This window comes from Bos javanicus, chromosome 22 (genome assembly GCF_032452875.1).
Source record: "Bos javanicus breed banteng chromosome 22, ARS-OSU_banteng_1.0, whole genome shotgun sequence".
Classification (NCBI taxonomy): Eukaryota; Metazoa; Chordata; class Mammalia; order Artiodactyla; family Bovidae; genus Bos; species Bos javanicus.
In genome coordinates, this window is record NC_083889.1 from 56,067,916 (window position 1) to 56,084,670 (window position 16,755).

General features: G+C 39.9%; 1 protein-coding gene across 9 annotated transcripts in view; it reads left to right on the forward strand.

Moving 5' to 3' along the window:
* Window positions 1-16,755, forward strand: part of TMCC1 (transmembrane and coiled-coil domain family 1) — a 156,626-nt gene that overhangs the window by 22,147 nt on the left and 117,724 nt on the right. Inside the window, exon 1 of one of the 9 annotated variants that reach the window (XM_061397130.1) lies at window positions 5,321-5,339. The exons of the other annotated variants lie outside the window; for them this stretch is intronic. The gene's annotated coding sequence lies outside the window, so the exon portion shown is untranslated. Of the gene's footprint in view, window positions 1-5,320; window positions 5,340-16,755 lie in introns of those variants that run through there. 9 annotated transcript variants of the gene reach the window in all.

Below are 16,755 nucleotides of genomic sequence, written 5' to 3' on the forward strand. Positions count from 1 at the left end.
TGATGGACATTAATTGATTCTATTTTTTGGCTATTGTGAACAGTGCTGGTATGAAATCTGCATACAAGGTTTTGTGTTGACCACATACACCTGCCTGGAGATGGAATTATCAAGTCCTGTGGTAGCTCTGTGTTAAGGATTTTTGAGGCATTGCCTGCCTGGGCCCTTTTACATTTCCGCCAGCAGGGTAGGATGGCTCGAGTTCCTCTACATTCTCTTCAGCACTTGTTACATTGTCTTCTGATTTTAGCCATCCTACTGAGTGTGAAGTTGTATATTACTGTGGTTTTGACTTGCATTTCCCTAATGATTAGTGAAAGTCACTCAGTTGTGTGTCCGAGTATTTGCGACCCCATGGACTATTCAGCCTATGGAATTCTCCAGGCCAGAATACTGGAGTGTGTAGCTGTTCCCTTCTTAAAGGGATCTTCTTAACCCAGGGATCGAAACTAGGTCCCCCACATTGCAGGCAGATACTTTACCAGCTGAGCTACCAGGGAAGCTCAAGAATACTGGAGTGGGTAACCTATCCCTTCTCCAGGGAAACTTCTTAACCCAGGAATTGAACCAGGGTCTCCTGCCCTGCAGGTGGATTCTTTACCAGATGAGCTACCAGGAAAACCCAATGATGAGCATCTTTTCATGTGTTTATCAGCCAGTTCTATATCTTTGAAGAAATATTTTTCAAATTCTTTGCCTGTTTTTTTAATTGGATTGTCTTAATCGTATATAAAGTTTTATTTTACCAAGGAGATTGTAAATCAGTTGAAAGATTATAAATCACTTGAAAAGTTCTAGCCTTAAACAGTAGTTTTTTAAAACTGGGGTATAGTTGCTTTACAATGTTGTGTTAAAACATTAATTTTTAAAATAATAATTATTTAGTGTTTTTGCTTGCTTTTATTCCGTCCCCCGCTTTTCTGAAAGCACTCAGAGAATATCATGCAAGTCAGAGTCCCATAATAAGTGCATTTGGTTTATTTTCTCCCTGATTTGACTACACAGAAAATCAAAGATGGCTGGGAAAGCATGTTTCTTCAAATCTTAGATAGTCTACATTCCTTGGTTAGTGGAGTAAAGTTTTTTTTTCTTTTTGGAGTAAAGTTTTTTAAAACTGTTTTTGTTGCTTGCTTTTGTGAGAAAAGTTTAGATTTGTACAGCAAATATAAAAATGACCCAGAGATATATAAATTAGAAAGTTATAATTTCTATAATTTATAGTGATAACCAGTGTTACAATTTTAATATTTGCATGATAGACTGATGCAAACATACCTATAAATACATATGTGTATCTGGATAACAGGGTACATACTGTTTTGTTACGAGTTTTTTCCCCCACTGCACTTAGCAGTATATTATGAACAGACTCTAATCATAACAATATTTTGTGGAGTTAAATTTTGACATCAAGTTATGAAACATCTATTTAAATGGTTGTTTCTTAATGATGATCAGTTGATTTATGAAGATAGGAGGGTGGGGAAATATTTAAATGTTAAACCTGTGTATTTTTCAAATCATTGGATTCTTTTGTAGATTAAATTAGCTAATGGTAATTATTTTCTACTTTATGTCAAGAAGTATCTGCTTTGGCATCCAAAATTGTTTTTCTAGTTATCATTGGTAATGGATTGATTAAAAATTGTACAGTTGCCCTGATGTATGCAGATAAAACTGCTGGGTACTAGAGTTTGGATTATGGTCTTGATGGTTATTAATGGAAAGTTTGAAGTCTCTTGGAAAGTTTAACATGTATCTGTTGAGCACCAGCTGTGTCAGGCAGTGTAAAGGGGGCAAAAATTAAATGATCAAAGTCCTAGAGATGTTTGTTTTTCCAGCAGGGATGGGGTGGGTGGGAGTGCCAAACTGCATTAGAGCAAAGTCAAAAGGTAAATTTCCTGGAGTGCTGATTTATTTTTGTAGTTTATTTTATACTCAGATTATTTGCATTTCCATGTTTATTTCATAATGACTGTTTTTGCAGTACATTTAAATGATAAAGTGATAAAAATAATTGTTAGGAAAAAGGAAATGTGACTTTGAAACATCACTTTTCTTCTTGAATATTTAAGGCATTAATATTGTTAAAATAATATTGTCCCTGAAAATTTTGCAGTTTTTATGGCAAAGTGAATGAAATTATACTATGAGCAAACCAAAATCTCAGACAAAATTTGAAATAGGGATTATAGGATTATTTTTGTTCTTTTAAATCACTGCTATCAGATTATTTTTTTATCCCCACTTTGTCTTGTACTATATTTATATTGAATTACTGCTTTGACAGTATGAGAAGAAATAATGAAACACATTTTTGCATATATATATATGTATGTATACAAATTTAAATCAGGTACCAGGTTCTTTATAGTTACTTAAACTAAAAAATCATTACAGCTATCAGAAAAAATCCTAAATTGGACCTCTACCTGTGATTAAGAAAGTCTGTTTTTTCCAACAGGTATGTTGGAAACCAAGAGGCAGTCAGGCAAAACAAGATAATTAGGGGTTTGCATGTTTAACCCTTCCATTCTTTTTCTCAGCCACTTAGTCTCCATACATGCTTGCAAGGTGTTTATATGTGAGAACATGAAAAAAAATTTGTTTTGATTCTGACTATTGCAAATAGTGGACTTCCCTTGTAGCTCAGTTGGTAAAGAATCTGTCTGCAATGCAGGGGGCCTGGCTTCAATCCCTGGGTTGGGAAGATCCCCTGGAGAAGGAAATGACAACCTACTCCAATATCCTTGCCTGGAAAATCTCATGGACAGAGGAGCCTCGTGGGCTGCAGTCCATGGGGTCGCAAAGTGTCAGGGACGACTGAGCGACTGACACTTTACTCACTCACTTATTGCAAATAGTAGTCCTTATGAGGCCTCTTCTCCTTATAAGGGCATTATGTAAAATGAGAGATTATACTGCAAAATGATTGTTGTTATTTAGTTGCTCAGTCGTGTCTAACTCTTTGTGACCCCACTGACTGTAGCCCACCAGGCTACCTGTCAGTGGAATTTTCCAGGCAAGAATATTGGAGCAGGTTGCCATTTCCTCCTCCAGGGGATCTTCCTGACCCAAGGACTGAACCCATGTTTCTTACGTCTCTTGCCTTGGTAGATGGATTCTTTACCACTAGCACCACCTTGGAAGCTACTCTAAAATATTGGCTGTTATTCCCTTTGCTGTACAATATAATCCTTATAGTTTTTTTTAACCTAATAGTTGTGCTTATTGCATACCAGGCTGCCCTCTAAGTGTTGGCCATTTAATCTTCACAATTCTGGGAGAGTAGATACTGCTGTAACGCATGAGGAAATTGAAGGTTAACAAATAAGTTGTGGTTGGTGCTGCAATACTCTGAAACCTTTTCTTTACAGTCTGGATATGTTTGTACTTCACACATTTGCAGACTTACCACATCTTTGCGAAAGATTTCTTCTGTCAGTTTCCAGCAATAGGTTATTGGTAATTTTATCTGATTACCTTTAGAGGGCTTGATAGATTTTGGGATAAGTAAAAGTCCAGGAGCAGTGCTTCAGTCTATTTCTTTGTTAGAAAAATTTGGAACATATGATAGATGTTGGTTAGGTAAGCTGGTGGTGTTTTATAAATCCTCTATTTTGTCAATTCTGAGAGGAATGCCTTTTTTTTTTTTTTGGCATCATAATGTGTTGATATTGTGTGCATTTAATATGGTAGCATTTCTCTTCAAAAAGCTGTTATTTAGGTATAGCTGTCCTCCACCCGCTTTAGGTGTGCCTGTTAATCAGTTGATGAGATCTAGCATCAAGGCAGTACAGTCCTGTTTTGACCATTTGACTCTGTTCTACCTGACAAGCACTATCAGCCTGTCGTTCTTGGCCCCGTGCATGGTCTTTGCCGGTTCAGTGCTGAGAGCTAGATTTCCTTTTAGCTAGCTAAGGTTGAAGTTGCTGTGGGTTCCGAGACTTGATTTTGTATCCTCACTTTTTTCTTTAGACTTCCTGTAAGGCTATCTTGATGACTCAGAGACAGATGGACCTATGTGTTTTGCCTTACTAGCTACTGCTAATTGAAGTGAATCAGCTACTTGAGGGGATAAGTTAGCAAACACTTTCACTGGAAACAGGACCTGAATTAAAACTTGAAAGTCCAAGGGCAGTTAATGTTTATTAGATACATCCAAAACATTGTTTTATTATGGGAACACACTTCTACCTGTGTCCTTTTGCATTTGGTCATGTTGAGGATGCTATATACATGGAGTCATTTGAGATTTGCTTTTTTTTTTTTCCCCATTCACTAAGCATACTGCCTGTAAGATCTACTCAGGTTTTCATGTATGCAGTGTGAGCAGTCTTTCTGCTTTCTTGCTGAGTGGGATTCCATTATACGGATGTGCCAGAGTTCAGCATTTGTCTGTTGAGGTGTGTTTGCCTTGCTTCCAGTTGGGGTACTGTCAGTAATGCTGCTGTGAACGTTCATGTACAAGTTTTTACATGAACATAGATCTTTTTTTCTGATAAATGCCAAAGAATATGATTGCTGGGGTGTATGATAACTAAATGTTTAATTTCATAAAAAACTACCAAACTTTTCCGTAATAGCTGTACCATTTTATACTGCTACCAGCAGTGTAATGAGCCTACTAATATCTTCTTATTGCTTGTTCATTTTTTGTCACATAAATGGTGCTGAAAATTTTATGTCAGAAAAATCATAAAAAATAAGGTGTATGCATTGACATAGTTGTTTTACCAGTATATACAGTTGCTCTCAGGAGATTAAAATTAGTAGTTCTAGATTGTTTGCTCGGGCAGTCTTTTGTTGATCTCATTGAAGTGATGAATAACTGAAGAATGAGGTAGGTTTTTTAACTGAACTTTCATGCTATATCATTTGACCATTTTGGAATCTACAGAACTGATGCTTCTTTCTCTTTAATTCTCCTAATGTCTCTAGAAATGTGTATCTTTCCCTAAATTGTTAATAATTTCTGATACTACAACTCCTGTTTATTGTAGGATACCTTATATTTTTTCATTCATTTGCCTTTTTATTTTGTCATGAATTATTTTATCTCCCCTTTTAATGACTTGATATGGTATTGAAACTCCAGTTAGAACTGTGCTCACTATCAGAACAGGCAAAACAGGCAAACAGGTTGCCTAAGCAACCGTATCTATACACAGGCCTCACTCAGTCACTGAAATAGCATAGATTTTTTTAGGCCAAGGGAACTATCCAAGAATTTTGTGAATACACACACATTCACACATGTATTAATGTTTTTTCTTTTTCAGATTCTTTTCCCATACAGGTTTCTACAGAGTATTGAGTAGAGTTCTCTGGGCTATACAGTAGGTCCTTGTTGATTATTTTATACATAGTAGTGTGTATATATATATATGTTAATTCCAAACTCCTCATTTATCCTCTCCCCCCTTTCCCCTTTGGTAACCATAGTTGGTGTTCTAAATCTGTGACTTACTTAATTAAACAAGAGTGGTGTTAGTAGAGAGGATAGAAAGGAAATAATTCAAGAATATTTGAGAAGCAAGGTGATCATTTTGTAATGTAAAGAAACATCAAATCACTAGGTTGAACTCCAGGAACATACATAGTATTGTAGGTCAACCATACTTCAACAAACAGACTTACAGAAAAAAGATCAGATTTGTGATCACCAGAGGTGGGGAGGGGGTAGAGGATTGGATGAAAGTGGTCAGAAGGGTCAAACTTCTAGTTATAAGGGCTTACCTGATAGCTCAGTTGGTAAAGAAGCCGCCTGTAATGCAGGAGACCCCAGTTTGATTCCTGGGTTGGCAAGATCCGCTGGAGAAGGGATAGGCTACCTACTCCAGTATTCTTGGGCTTCCCTGGTGGCTCAGCTACTAAAGAATCTGCCTGCAATGCGGGAGACCTGGGTTGGATCCCTGGGTTGGGAAGATCCACTGGAGAAGGGAAAGGCTACCCACTCCAGTATTCTGGCCTAGAGAATCCCATGGACTGTATAGGGTCACAAAGACTCGGATATGACTGAGCGACTTTCACTTTCTAGTGATAAGATAAATGAGTGCTCAGGATGTAATGAGAAACATGATTAATTACTACTGCAGAATGGTAGGTATATGAACGTTGTTAGAAGAGTAAGTCCCATGAGTTCTTACCACAGGAAGAGCTTTTCTCTCTTTCTTATTTTTTAATCTAGATGAGATGATGAATATCAGAGGATGAGATGGCTGGATGGCATCACTGACTCGATGGATGTGAATCTCAGTGAACTCCGCGAGTTGGTGATGGACATGGAGGCCTGGCGTGCTGCGATTCATGGGGTCGCAAAGAGTCGGACACGACTGAGCGACTGATCTGATCTGATCTGATCATTACATGATGTATGTGAGTCATATTATGCTGCACACCTTAAACTTATACCATGAAAGTGAAAGTTGCTCAGTCGTGTCTGACTCTTTGCGACCCCATGAACTATACAGTCCATGAAATTCTCCAGGCCAGAATACTGGAGTGGGTAGCCGTTCCCTTCTCCAGGGCGTATTCCCAAAACAGCATCTTCCCAAATTGAACCCAGGTCTCTTGCATTGCAGGCAGATTCTTTACCAGCTGAGCCACCAGGGAAGCCCTAAAACTTACGTTGTATGTCAAATAGCTCAATAAAACTGGAAGAAAAAAAGAGTGGCATTTAGGTGGCATTTAGGTGGCATTTGGTGAGGGATAGAGAATGTAGAAGACGGAGAGAGAGAACTCGGGTTTCTCTGTCTTAGGCAGCTTAGTGCCCCTCACAGAAAAAAGGAATGCTGAAAGAAAAGAGGTGACCATTTTATTTTGTTTTCCAAGAAGATCGCAAATTAGATGTAGAACTTGAGGTACTCTCTGGTGATACCTGGAAGGAGATGTCTTAATGAGGTGAGACCTCATTGGTTAGATTTAGATATACCGTCTTATGTGGTTCAGTCGTCCAGTCATGTCTGACTCCTTGTGACCCCATGGACTGCGGCATGCCAGGCTTCCCTGTCCATCACCAACTCCGGAGCTTACTCAAACTCATGTCCATCATGTTGGTGATCCCATCCAACCATCTCATCCTCTGTCGTCCCCTTCTCCTCCTGCCTTCCATCTTTCCCAGCATCAGGGTCTTTTCTAATGAGTCAGTTTTTCCCATCAGGTGGCCAAAGTATTGGAGCTTCAGCTTCAGCATCAGTCCTTCCAATCAATATTCAGGACTGATTTCCTTTAGGATTGACTAGTTGGATCTCCTTGCACTCCAAGGGACTCTGAAGTCTTCTCCAACACCACAGTTCAAAAGCATCAATTCTATGGTGCTCAGCTTTCTTTATAGTCCAACTCTCATATCCATCAGTTCAGTTCAGTCGCTCAGTTGTGTCCGACTCTTTGCGACCCCATGAATTGCAGCATGCCAGGCCTCCCTGTCCATCACCAACTCCTGGAGCTTGCTCAAACTCATGTCCATTGAGTCAGTGATGCCATCCAGCCATCTCATCCTCTGTCATCCCCTTCTCCTCCTGCCCCCAATTCCTCCCAGCATCAAGGTCTTTTCCAGTGTGTCAACTCTTCGCATGAGGTGGCCAAAGTACTGGAGTTTCAGCTTTAGCATCATTCCTTCCAAAGAACACCCAGGACTGATCTCCTTCAGAATGGACTGGTTGGATCTCCTTGCAGTCCAAGGGACTCTCAAGAGTCTTCTCCAACACCATAGTTCAAAAGCATCAATTCTTCAGCGCTCAGCCTTCTTCACAGTCCAACTCTCACATCCATACATGACCACTGGAAAAACCATAGCCTTGACTAGATGGACCTTTGTTGGCAAAGTAATGTCTCTGCTTTTGAATATGCTATCTAGGTTGGTCATAACTTTCCTTCCAAGGAGTAAGCGTCTTTTAATTTCGTGGCTGCAGTCACCATCTGCAGTGATTTTGGAGCCCCCCCAAAATAACTGACTCTGTTTCCATTGTTTCCCCATCTATTTCCCATGAAGTGATGGGACCAGATGCCATGATCTTTGTTTTCTGAATGTTGAGCTTATCCATACATACTGGGAAAACCATAGCTTTGACTAGACGGACCTTTGTTGGCAAAGTAATGTCTCTGCTTTTTACTGTGCTGTCTAGATTGGTCATAGCTTTTCTTCCAAGGAGCAAGTGTCTTAATTTCATGACTGCAGTCACCATCTGCAGTGATTTTGCAGCCCTAAAAAGTAAAGTCTGTCACTGTTTCCATTGTTTCTCCATCTATTTGCCGTGGAGTGATGGGACTGGGTGCCATGATCTTAGTTTTTTGAATGTTGAGTTTTAGTTTAGTTTGATAGTATTTTGTTCTTAAGATACAAATAAATAACACATGTGGGAATTACTTTTCCATAGTGGTATGCCTGTCAGTACTTTTCCCAATGTAGGGTTTTATATGTGTTGATGTGTACTGCAGTTTTGACCAGAGTAGGCATTGGGTAGTGCTTCCTGAATGAATGATTAGATCTGTAATTTTAATGCTTTCCAGAAATACTGTCCTCTTGCTCATGTTTCTCATGTTGGCAAATAATTAATGCGTTATTAGTTGATGTTTGCCGTTAATAATAATATATTCTCCCTACCTAACAACCCCTTCCCCTCCATAAACCGTCTATTTTTATCCTAGAATTTTGTAAAATGTTAAGATGAAAAAGACCTCATTTTTCAGGAGCATGTTACCTAATGGAATCAACATAGAAAAATAAAAAATAGCTCTGCCTGGTATTATTTGGCTTTGAGTTGTATTGTTCTCTACTTAGGCTGGCTGGTTTATAATTTGATGAAAGTAGCATATTTGAGTATTATTCTTTTAATCATTAAAAAAAGTTAAAATATACTGAATTTTCATTGTATTGTCTTTTATAACTTTAAGTTGCCTTCATTTCTATGGAGCAGATGCTCATTTGAAGGAATTTGTATGACAGTCTTTTTCTGTTTATCCTGCTGGAAGTTTGATCCACTCGGTTGACAGCTTTATTTCCCTTTGCTCAAAAGCCAGCACTAGGCCCGCAGGAAGGAAAGGAACCTAAGCTGGAGCCTTAGGCTGGGTCGCATAGGCCTGAGGGGGGCACAGTCGGAAGCCTTGCAGTTGCTTGGCCTGGACCTGTCAGAACGGGTCTGGGGGGCTCTGGCTGTGCCATGGTTTATGTGTGTGCTCCAGAGTCGTGATCCTGAGAATGAACGCATTGTGAGCACAGTTCGGAAACTGTTGTATAGATTGCTCCCGGAAGGGGAAGAAGCCCACCTGAGAGACCCCACTGTTGAACAGATCCTGGGTTCACTGGTTTAGTTTTCTCTGAGTGCTCCCAGTGCTTAAACTTTTGCCTCATCTCAGCAGCCACTGTCAGGTTTTTGAAGGCAAGTTAGTTCGTGGAAGGGACTTTGTGTGATAGGAAGACAGAGTGTGAGATTAAATATATCTTAGCTCTGGCCTGAGTAGATACTGTTACAACATGAGATGGATATAAAATAAGCTTTCTCTTCTGGTTTCAGGAAAGCATAGTGGGAAAAAAAAAAAAAGTAGGATTCTTTTCTAATTTCTGTGGATCCAGCTAGGATATTACATCTTGCATTTTTAAGGCATTTAAAAGTACAGACAAAAGGACAGGACAGTCTATATTTGAACAGTGTTAAGTACAAAAACATGAATTGATGAGGTAGTAGTATCGTTCCATATCATTTTCTATCAGGACTTAGCCTTTGTTACACATTATGCATTTATCTTTTCTTTACAAAAGAAATGCAGACTTTTCAGTAAAGTACTAACGGTTTTCAAATAACACGTAATCTGAGTGTTAATTAGAAAAGAATTTACAATTTTGCATTAAATGTAACCTTTCTTACACCTTAGGCTTCCCTGGTGGCTCAGCTGGTGAAGAGTCTGCCTGCAATGCAGGAGACCTGCCTTCCATCCCTGGGTTGGGAAGATCCCCTGGAGAAGGGAAAGGCTACCCACTCCAGTATCCCAGCCTGGAGAATCCCATGGACGTTGCAAAGAGTCGGACACGACTAAGCGACTTTCACTTCTCTTTCTTACATCTTACTGTTAAGTTGTCAAGAGATTTTTGATCAGTGATTCAATCTCCTTTCTCTTTGTAGGTCTGTTCAAAGTCTTGAGTTAGTCTTGGTAGATTTTGTGTTTCTAGGAATCTGTCCATTTCATCTTGGTTGTACAATTTGTTGCACACCTTTGTTCATACTGTACCCTGGTAATCCTTTTTATTCCCATAGAATTGATAGTTATGTCCTCACTTTCATTTCTGATTTTGAGTCTGTCCTCTTTTCTTAGTAGTCACTCTAGCTCAAAGTTTGTCAGTTTTGTTCATCTTTTCAAGGAATCGGCTTTTAGTTTCGTTGATTTTCTCTATTGTTTTTCTCTTCTCTGTTTCATTGATTTTTGCTCTCATCTTCTTTATTTCCTCCCTTCTCCACTTTTGGGTTTAATTCCTCTTTTTCTAGTTCTGTAAGTTATAAGATTGTGTTTTTGATTTATGATCTTTCTTGTTTGTTAGTGTGGGGATTTATAGTCTATAAATTTCCGCCTCTGTGCGGCTTTCTAAGTGTCCCATAGATTTTAGAATGTCATGTTTTCATTTTCATTCGTCTCTAAGTTTTTGCTAATTTCCCTTGTGATTTCTTTGATTCATTTGTTAATATAATAGTGTGTGGTTCAATTTTCACAAATTTGTGAATTTCCAGTTATCTTTCTATTGTTATTTTCTAACTTCATCCCATTCTGATTGAAGATAGTTTGTATCTCTTTTAAAATATATTGAGACTTAATTTGTGAGCTGCTATGTGGTCTGTCCTTAAATGTATCCCACGTACATTTCAGAAGAATGTGTATGCAGTTGCTTTTGAATGTCTTAGTCTTGAGTGTCTGGCTGCCAATAGTGGGGGTAAGGGGTAGGAAGATGGATTGGGGGAGAAAGGGTCAGTTCAGTTCAGTCACTCAGTCCTGTCCGACTCTTTGCGACCCCATGGACTGCAGCATGCCAGACTTCCCTGTCCATCACCAACTCCCAGAGCTTGCTCAAACTCATGTCCATCGAGTTGATGATGCCATCCAACCATCTCATCCTCTGTCATCCCCTTCTCCTCCCGCCTCCAATCTTTCCCAGCATCAAGGTCTTTTCCAATGAGTCAGTTCTTCACATCAGGTGGCCAGAGTATTAGAAAGAAGGATACCAGTCCTTTAAATAAATCCCTTGGAAGTCACTTAGCTAGAGAGAGAGGGCCTTGCAACTACCGGGGATCAGAGGGATAAGGAGGAAAGGTGCAACAAAAATGAGCACCTCTCTCTGCATCTTTGTGATCAGAAGTAACAGTCAGTGGTCAGAGCATAGATCACATAGATCTGCAGTATTTGGAGAACAGAGTCTTTTTTGCCCACCCTAGCTCCTATAAGCTGTGTCCAAGCTGCTCTGGAAGCTTGCCCAGCTGACCTCCGTGTTGCTAGAGGAAGCTGTGTAGCTGCTACAGTGCTAGGAGTTGAAATTGAAATTAAATGCAACTTACTGTCCAAGCCTTCGCTTGTAAGTTGCAAGCCTTAAATAGGTTCCATAGTTCCAAAATACAGCAGACAGATTCCACCAGTGCATTTGTTGTCTTGTAGTTAGCAACTACTCACTGGACAGTCTAACTTTGACCGTATTTCTCACTTTTAATGGAGCATTGTATTTTAGTATCTTGTATTCTCATGTTTGCACGTTTGTTCATTTACAGAACAGTTTAAGCCAAGGCACTAGATCTACCCATTCTTTGTAGTCACTGTGCTTTTAGTAAGGTCTTCTTGCTTCAGCCATATTTACTGAGTGAACTCAAGTGAAGTGAAGTGAAGTGAAAGTTGCTCAGTTGTGTCCGACTATTTGTGACCCCATGGACTATACAGTCCATAGAATTCTCCAGGCTAGAATACTGGAGTGGGGAGCCTCTCCCTGCTCCAGGGGATCTTCCCAACCCAGGGACTTAACCCAGGTCTCCCTCATTGCAGGCAGATTCTTTACCATCTGAGCCACAAGGAAATGTGATAAAGCTATATTTGTGACTGAGGAGATTTCATTTTTCAAAGTAGTAAATATCTGTTGAACTTACTTGATTACGTCTTTCTCATTTCTGGCTCAACTCTTGGGTTTCTTGTCTATGCATTTATAAACCAAGGAGGTCAAGAGAAAGGTTTGTTTTGAGTGTGAATGACCAGGCTGGGAAAAGATATTGCTAAATCACAAATACCCTTAGGAGGGAGCCGGAAAAATGTTGTCCTTTATAAAATAGAAGCATGAGAAGAAATAATGACTTCAAGAATAGAACTGCTGAATAAATTTGCAGTGTAGCAAAGCATAAAGTATGTGTTCCCACTGAAACCACTTCAGATGACCTACAGTGAAGGAGAAAGAGCAGGAGTTGAAGACGTTTTTAAAATCCAAAAAACATGACTAAGTTTTATTTCTAAACTTTGTGTTCATCCATTTACTCTAGAGAGATTTAAGATTGGCTCTGGGTCAGTTGAGCAGAGTTTGACATTCTGAAGGCATATTGAAATGTAACATTTATATTAAGTGTGTGTACGTGCTCAATCACTTCAGTTTTGTCTGACTCTTATTGACCCCATGAAGTGTGGCCCTCCAGACTCCTCTGTTATGGAATTCTCTAGGCAGGAATACTGGAGTGGGTCGCCGTGCCCTCCATCAAGGGATCTTCCTGACCCAGGGACTGAACCTGTGTCTCCTGCATTGCAGGTGGAGGCTTTACCCACTGAGCCTCCTGGGAAGCCTGCTATTTGTATGTGACATTAATTAATAATAAATACTGGTGTATGTTTATTTTGAGTATTCTTTCCTGTTTTGAATTACATATCGTGAATACTTGATGTAAGAAATTTGAAATTAAGATTTTTTAATTGAAGTATGGTTGGAAAATTCAGCAGCGGCCACAGGACTGGAAAAGATCAGTTTTCATTCCAATCCCAAAGAAAGGCAATGCCAAAGAATGTTCATACTACCTCACAATTACACTCATTTCACACACCAGCATATTAAAAGCAGAGATACTACTTTACCGACAGAGTTCCATATAGTCAAAATTATGGTTTTTCCAGTAGTCATGTATGGATGTGAGAGTTGGACCATAAAGAAAGCTGAGTGCTGAAGAATTTATGCTTTTGAACTGTGGTGTTGGAGTAGACTCTTGAGAATCCCTAGGACTGCAAGGAGATCAAACCAGTCAACCCTAAAGGAAATCAGTCGTGAATATTCATTGGAAGGACTGATGCTGAAGCTGAAGCTCTGATAGTTTGGCCACCTGATGCGATGAATGGACTCATTTGAAAAGACTCTGATGCTGGGAAAGATTGAAGGCAGGAGCAGAAGGGGATGACAATGGATGAGATGGTTGGATGGCATCAGAAACTTGCTGGACATGAGTTTGAGCAAGTTCCGGGAGTTGGTGATGGACAGGGAAGTCTGGTGTGCTGCAGTCTATGGGATCACAGAGTCAGAGGTGACTGAGCGACTGAACTGAACTGAACTGATTTACAATGTTGTGTTAGTTTCTCGTGTTCAGCAAGCTGATTCAGTTATACGTATGTGTATATATGTATTCCCTTTCAGATTCTTTTCCTTTTTAGGTTGTTACAAGATATTGAACATAGTTATTGGTGCTGTACAGTAGGCCTTGTTTATCTGTTTTAGTAGTGTATATCTTTTAAGCCCTAATTTCCCAGTTTATCCTCACCCGCTTTCACCTTTGACAACTGTAAGTTCATTTTCTCTGTGAGTCTGTTTCTGTTTTGTAAGTAAGTTCATTTGTATCATTTTTTTGGATTCCACATATAATATTCCGCAGATATTCTGTGATATCTGTCTTCTCTGACTTACTTCACCTAGTATGATACTCTCTGGGTCTATCGTTGTTGCTGCAAATGGCATTGCTTCATTCTTTTTATGACTGAGTATCTTACCATTGTGTACATACGCTACATCTTGTTTATCCATTCCTCTACTCATGGACATTTAGGTTGCTTCCATGTCTTAGTTATTATTCATAGTGCTGCTATGATATTGGGGTGCATGTATCTTTTTGAATTAGAGTTTTCTCCAGATGTACGTTCAAGAGTGGTATTGCTGGGTCATAAGGCAGCTCTGTTTTTTCTTGATAGCTTTTTAGGGAAAACTCCATACTGTTTTCCATGGAGAAGGCAATGGCACCCCACTCCAGGACTCTTGCCGGAAAATCCCATGGACGGAGGAGCCTGGTGGGCTGCAGTCCACGGGGTCACAAAGACTGGGACATGACTGAGCGACTTCACTTTCACTTTTCACTTTCATGCATTGGAGAAGGAAGTGGCAACCCGCTCCAGTGTTCTTGCCTGGAGAATCCCAGGGACGGGGAGCCTGCTGGGCTGCCGTCTGTGGGGTCGCACTGAGTCGGCCATGACTGAAGCGACTTAGCAGCAGCAGCAGCCATACTGTCTTCCATAGTGGCTGCACCAAAAAGTGCACTTACACATTGGAAAAGTCTTTATTTCCTCTTCACTTATGAAGGATATTCTCACTAGATATAGAATACTGGTTGAACAATCTTTTTCTTTCAACATTTTTTTAAAGTTGCTAAACCCCTATTATCTTGCTTGCAAAGTTTCTGACAGCAAGGTTATTATAATCCTTATCCTTGTTCCTCTGTATATACTATGTTTTCCCTCTCTGGTTGCCTTCACGATTTCCCTTTTTCTTTTCAGCTGTTATTTCAGCTAGCTATTATGCCTAGTTTTGGGGTTTCTTTTAAGTCTTGTTTGACATTTTTGGACCTTCTTAAATCTGTAGTTTGGTGTCTTGTCACTTAACCATTCACATATTTCTTCTGCTTTGTTCTTTCTTCTCTAGGCATTCTGAGTATATTACACTATTTGATATTTTCCCACAGTTCTTGGATGTTTTCTCTTGTTTTATTTTCCTACTTCTTTTCTTCTTTATGTTTCAATTTGAGTAATTTCTGTGAGCCTGTCTTCAAGTTCCCTGATTCTTTTTTAGCTGTTTCAAATCTACTAAAATAATTTGTTGTTTATTACCATGTTTCTCTTTCTAGGATTTCCACTATATTCTTTATGATTTCCACGTCTCTGTCAAACTACCTGTGTGATCTTGCATGTTGTCTACCTTTTCCATTATTCTCTACCATATTAATCATGTTTTAAATTCTCTGATAATTCTCATACCATGGCATTTCTGAGTCTAGTTCTGATGATTGCTTTGTTTCTGCAAACTATGTTTTTATTAAAGTGGAGAGTGAAAAAGTTGGCTTAAAGCTCAACATTCAGAAAACGAAGATCATGGCATCCGGTCCCATCACTTCATGGGAAGTAGATGGGGAAATAGTGGAAACAGTGTCAGACTTTATTTTTCTGGGCTCCAAAATCACTGCAAATGGTGACTGCAGCCATGAAATTAAAAGACGCTTACTCCTTGGAAGGAAAGTTATGACCAACCTAGATAGCATATTCAAAAGCAGAGACATTACTTTGCCAACAAAGGTCCGTCTAGTCAAGGCTATGGTTTTTCCAGTGGTCATGTATGGATGTGAGAGTTGGACTGTGAAGAAGGCTGAGCGCCAAAGAACTGATGCTTTTGAACTGTGGTGTTGGAGAAGACTCTCAAGAGTCCCTTGGACTGCAAGGAGATCCAACCAGTCCATTCTGAAGGAGATCAGTCCTGGGTGTTCTTTGGAAGGAATGATGCTAAAGCTGAAACTCCAGTACTTTGGCCACCTCATGCGAAGAGTTGACTCATTGGAAAAGACTCTGATGCTGGGAGGGATTGGGGGCAGGAGGAGAAGGGGACGACAGAGGATGAGATGGCTGGATGGCATCACTAACTCAATGGACGTGAGTCTCAGTGAACTCCGGGAGTTGGTGTTGGACAGGGAGGCCTGGCGTGCTGCGATTCATGGGGTCGCAAGGAGTCGGACATGACTGAGCGACTGATCTGATCTGATCTTGGCATGCTTCATTAGTTCTTGTTGAAAGGTGTCCATTTTGTGTAGAACAGGAAATACTGAGGTGAATATCTGATATGCTTGGAGAAGACTGCAAGCTTCCTTCTGCTGAGCCTTTGAGGTAGAATTTAAATTAATCTGTTAGGGGTTGGGCTATGTTTAAAGAGTATTATTGCTATGGTTACCAGCATTGATACATGTTGTTGCCATGGAAACCAAAGACTTCAAATTTCCCTAGTGTCCATTATATCCCGGCTTAGCTTTGGGTTTTCTCTTTGTGCTGTTTCACACAGTGAGTTTGTTTATTGCAGCTATATTCCATTATTTTTACTCAAAGCTTGTTAGCAGAAACATTACTTTGCTGACAAAGGTCCGTCTAGTCAAAGCTCTGATTTTTCCAGTAGTCATGTATGGATGTGAGAGTTGGACTATAAAGGAAGCTGAGTGCCAAAGAATTGGTGCTTTTGAACTGTGGTGCTGGAGAAGACTCTTGAGAGTCCCTTGGATTGCAAGGAGATGAAACCAGTCAATCCTAAAGGAAATCAGTCCTGAATATTCATTGGAAGGACTGATGCTGAAACTCTAATACTTTGGCCACCTGATGCCAAGAACTGACTCCTTGGAAAAGACCCTCATGCTAGGAAAGATTGAAGGCAGGAGGAGAAGGAGATGACAGAGGATAAGATGGTTGGATGGCATCAGCGACTCGATGGACCTGAGTTTGAGCAAGCTCCAGGAGTTGGTG